The sequence below is a fragment of the Merops nubicus genome, unplaced genomic scaffold (genome assembly GCF_000691845.1).
Source record: "Merops nubicus isolate BGI_N331 unplaced genomic scaffold, ASM69184v1 scaffold18031, whole genome shotgun sequence".
Taxonomy (NCBI): domain Eukaryota; kingdom Metazoa; phylum Chordata; class Aves; order Coraciiformes; family Meropidae; genus Merops; species Merops nubicus.
In genome coordinates, this window is record NW_008586431.1 from 25,291 (window position 1) to 30,508 (window position 5,218).

A 5,218-nucleotide genomic window follows, 5' to 3' on the forward strand; every position below is an offset into this window, starting at 1 on the left:
CCAAAAAGGACACTGCTGAGGACGACACATGCTCCAGGGACACCACAGACCCTTCCTGCCAGTGGTGTGGCTGATGTTCTGCCGTGCAGTCCCCAGGCAAGGCTGACGTGCAGCTCCTGGAGGGGCAGGAGGAGGAGGGCAGGCCGGCGGTGCTGGACACCATGGCGTGTGCCAGAGCAGACACCACTGATCCCAGGGACACTCTGACTGTTATGAAGACACCACACCAGGGTTAGAGACTAATCCTGAAATAAAAAACAAAACCAACAGACAACTATTATAGCTGTTTTCCAGAAAGGAACAGTGATTTTAATCTCTCTTACAACTCCACCTTCGAGACTCGGCAAACCTGTTTGAGATGTTTTGCTCAACTGTTTTCCAGTGTTCTGATGCAGTTTCTGGTGCATTCTTCCCAAACCCAGGCTAGAGCTAACGTGAACTCCCGTGCTGTGTCCTTGCCCTTCGGCCACTGCTTTGCTGTACGAGATCACTCTGTCCCATATGTTACCAGCTGAGCTGCATGTGAAGGTGCCCGGCGGCTGCTAACCTCCTGCAGAGCTGCACTCCAGCTCCTCTGCTCCAAAGAACAGTGTGACCTTCCAGTGAGGTATTACTGGATGGAAAGATCACATTTTTAGGAGTGAAAAATTCCGGTGTTATGGTTGCAATGACAGGGCCCATCCCTGCAGAGATCTATTGAAAGTGATGCTTATTCTTGTAGAAAGTGTATAAAATACTTTTTGACAAATAGCAAACATGTATCCATGGAAACAATTAAGCTGTTTTTAATCCTGTGCCTTTTCATTTTGCCATAGGCTATTTTTCAGTATTTACACTTGAAAATGTAACAAGTATTAATTTTTAATTAAAAAGAGAAAAAAATCCTGGTAGCCAATTCAGCCAGATTTCACTCTAGCGAGCTTTGGGTGCCTCTCCTCAGTAAGCACTCAAATAGAATAATAATATTTTAAACTGCCAACACTTAGTATTGAATTTTAAATACTCTTCCAGCAAATGCTTTTCTTTCTAGCACAGACACCACTGGGAAGCAAAACTGGAGCTCTGGGGCTCTGCTTGCCACGAGCCAAGTGGCACCGTTGGATGCTTCACGGGTTCCCTTAGCGCAGCACTAGCCAGAGGCTCAGCTCAGTTCTCCCAGCCAGAGGGAGGGAACCAGAGTCACTTCCCAGAAGCAGCTTCCCCCGAGCAGATGACCCACTGAATTGCTCTGGCCATTGGGCAAGCCAGGCTTGGCTAAGTCACTGAATGAAACTCCAGATTTTTGCCAAATTTTACCTGCTAAAGTGAAATTGGTCTGCAGATAAATTGCTGCTCCTACTGCAGCTGAAAATACAGAGTTCAATTACATTTTATTTCTATCTTAGGAGTAACCTCAGAAGATAACCCTCTCCAAGAGCAGTGCTGCCTCAGGGGTTAACCACTCTCCTCTGCCCCTCTGAGCTGCAGAGTTAAGTGCAGAAGGCAGAGTCAGTCATAAGAGGGTTTAGTTGCAAGTTTATTTATTTAATCTCCTCAAAAGACTAAGAGCAGATTGTTCAGCACCCACCAGTAGAGTTGCCTGCTGCAAACAAATATTCTACAAAGCATAGAACTTGGCTTTCAATGCAGTTAATAGTAGTAGAAAAAATGTTTCACATCTAATTCTTTTCTGTGCTGCACCTCAGATGACTGTGTGCAGACCTCTTCACAGGAAGACATTTTGGGGTTGTGTTTATTTCCTGAGGACATCTGCACTGGACCTCAGGGCAGATTCAGTAGGAGGACAGGATTTTTTTTCAAATGGGAATTGTTGAATTCACATATAATTGCTTGAAAATCTTATGACTGACCCATAGTAAAAGAAGAGGCAATGCACGAAGGGGAAAAAAGAAAAATAACACAACCTCTTGATTTCCAACGTGAACAATGTCACAAATCTGAGGATAGAATCTGGCATGGTATTTTTTCTGTGTAACACTCATCTTGGCAGTGGTCCAGCTCACACAAGACCATTAATGCAAAAGGGCAAATTTAGTGCAAATAGGGAGTACCAGACCAGTCCCTGCCAGCTTCAGCCTTGCTGAGGTATTCCATGTTCCTGCTCTTTGTTATCAGCTGCAGACCTCTGCTGCTCTGCAAGGGATCCCAAAGTCATTCCAGCTGGGGAGTGGGGTGTAGACCAGTTCATTCCCAGCAGGCTGGAAAGGTCCCTTGCTTAAGAGACAGGTCACAGGGTGAGGCACAAGAACAAAAGCATGAGATCATGGAAGAAGAATCAACCAAAGTTGTGAGCAGCAAATACAGTGCTATTAACTGTTTTTGTTGGACTGTAACAGCTACGAGCATACTACAAATATTACCCTAACTCAGCACGTTCTCCTCGGAGAGCAGAAGTGGTCCCAGGCGTGGTCAGAGCTGCACATGGCCCTTCTCTAGGAGTACAAGTTCCTGTTCTTTGTTACCATCTCCATAGGACAGTTTTGGCCTTGAGAATTGCCTTCTTTGTGTTTGCTCAGTCAAGTCTCAGCAGAGGGGCTGTCAAAGTGTCCCACACTCGACGGCGAGGCAGCCGCTGCCCACCGAGAGGGACCTCAGCAAAGTGACAACAGGAGAGATGTGCCAGGCAAGGGAGGCAGCAGAGCCAGGCAGAGGTCAGGTGGAGGAGGTTTGCATGGCTGACAATTTAATTACTCTGCAAAATCATTAAGCCCTGGAGATGTGCCATTAGAAGTTCTGGCACATGCAACCGCTAGCGGGATAATTAAAATGTGCCTGGGAGGTTTCACTCCCAGTCATTCCTGCAGCACATGCAAGTTACTGTGTTTTTTCATGTAAGTTTATTATGCTTCCCACCTGCAGAAGATTCTTTCCATCTGTCAGTGTGTCTGTGCCAGCACAGCCCCAGTGCATCAGCCACAACCTCCCTGCACAGCCTCACACGTGTTCCTCTGGTGCACCCCACTGCAGTGCCAGCCCCTCCCCAGCTACAGGGCACAGGGGCTGCCAGGGACCCTGACCAAACAAGAACAAAGATGAGAGACTGGCTCCAAACAAGGAAACCACACCCCCAGCTGCCCACGGGGGCACCTCTCCACAGTCACATACAAAAGGGAGGGTGCCAGGAGAGGAGATGTGCTACCCAAGTGAGAAACAATTCCAGCTGAGGATGGGGCAGCAGCAGAGTTTCACTGACCTTAACCCATCCATGAGTGAACCTCTACACAGATGCACAAGAAAATAACATATTTAGAGTTAGCTAAGAATGAAACTGTCCCCAGAACAAGGTCTGTAATATTTTAAGGAATTCTCAATAATCTAGAGCATTCACTATTGCAACAGGGCTCACGCACTCCAGAAAGGAACAAGATGAATGTTGATAATGTACAGAGATCCAGACATGAAGTATTCTCCACACAGCCACTGCCCTGCCCAAACCAACAGTCTGTCAGACAGACAGACTGGCACACACAGCTCTTCTGTCATTTACAGCTGCTTCCAGGCTAAGTCACGGGTAACACACCTCTGTCTGTCTCAGCCAGAGACCCTGGTGACATTTTAGTCCCCTCCAACACCCCTCACCCCAGGCACAACAGAGCACCTCCATCAATAACTAAGGCCACGGACAAATACCTGTGACCTGACAGAAATCAGCAGATCCTGCAAAAAATACTTCAGCCTAGAGGAAAATTTGGTACCCAGAGGTGTTCTGCTGCAGATGTGATTCCATTTTAGACTCTCAGGCAATTAAGCATCAGAGAAGCTTTATGACATGCTTAGGAAAAGCAGAGAGTCAGATGTTTTCCAGAAGAGGAATTCTTTCCTTCTCCCTTGCTGCCACCTGGTGACAGACTCGGCACCCACCCTCCCAGCTTCACAAAGTGCCTCACAAACCACTCGACTCAAGGTGAGAATTACCAGACCTGGCTTCTGCAGAGACAAACAGCAATGAAATCCTCCAAAGGTGACTATCACCACCTTGTCAGCAAGCTCTCTGCCCCCCAACAGGCCGGGCACCCCACCAGAAATGCTACTGCCCAGCCACGAGCTGCACGATTCCTGGTTCGGGGAGAAAACAATGTGTCTGTGTCAGTGAAAACCTCCAAAATACAGGTGAGACTCACTGGAGGACAACCAGCTATTGAAAAAAGATGCTGAGGATGCTGCACTGAGAAACTCTTTGACTGAAAAGCAAAACACCCAAGTCTGCCATGAAAATTGGTTCAGGTCCCTTCCCCTTCCTCCTCTGGCAGGATTTCCAGCGTTGGCGAGCTGGTACCAAACCCGGTCAGGTTCTGGCTTTTGGTCACCTTCAGCCTCCCAGGAGTCTGGATTACCAAAAGCACAGGCAGCATTTACAACCCGTGGCTGTCACAAATATTAAAAACATTGTTGAAATGGGTCACTGTCCCTCGGATACCCCAGGAAGCCTTTTATGTAAATGCAGATTTCCCCTCTCTTTTTGAAGAAAAAGAAAAGCAGCTGGCAATACCTGCCTCGTTCCTGAAATGAGTGGGCAGCACAGGACACAGCACGAGGTGAATGTGAGGGGAGGATGAGCTTTTGGGTGAGCTCAGACCTTTTGGAACTGGGAGGAGGGCAGAGACCTTCTCCCCCTCCTTCACACCACCATCCCTTCCCTCACACATGCACACCCCCACAGCCTTCACCCCAGAGGTGCCTTTGAGGTGCTGTGTACCCAGGCAGTGTTCAGAGGAGTCCCAGAGCCATGTGCCCCTGATCCCACCTCAGAAGGCTCAAAGCCACCAGTGAGATTCCTTAGTTTTGTTGTCATTGGTAGACAACCCAGGGAGCCTGGAGGTTAGTTCTCATGTTTTGGGTTTTTTTTAACTGCTAATAATTTTATCAGTCCGTTTGCTTTCTTGGGCTGCAATAGAACAGCCATGCTCTTAAGTGCAAACATCTCTAGTGGGGGATAAAAAAAAAAATCAATAGACTTAATTCAGCCTGTTTGAGAATGAAAAGATACATTTCCTATTGTGAGCAAATACGCCTGTGAGCAGCAGAACATGCTACAAGGACAAGTCTCCTGGAGCTTTATGTCTCACACTCGAAGTATTTTGTGCCTGATAGGGTACAAGGTCTGATCAAAGCTTGTCTTGTGCTGGAGAGACTTGTAATGTCTCCTGTCAGCTCCCAGTTCTGCAGTTCACAGCAATAAGGATGAGTTCCTCTTGCTGTCTTTCCCTTAAGGGACTAG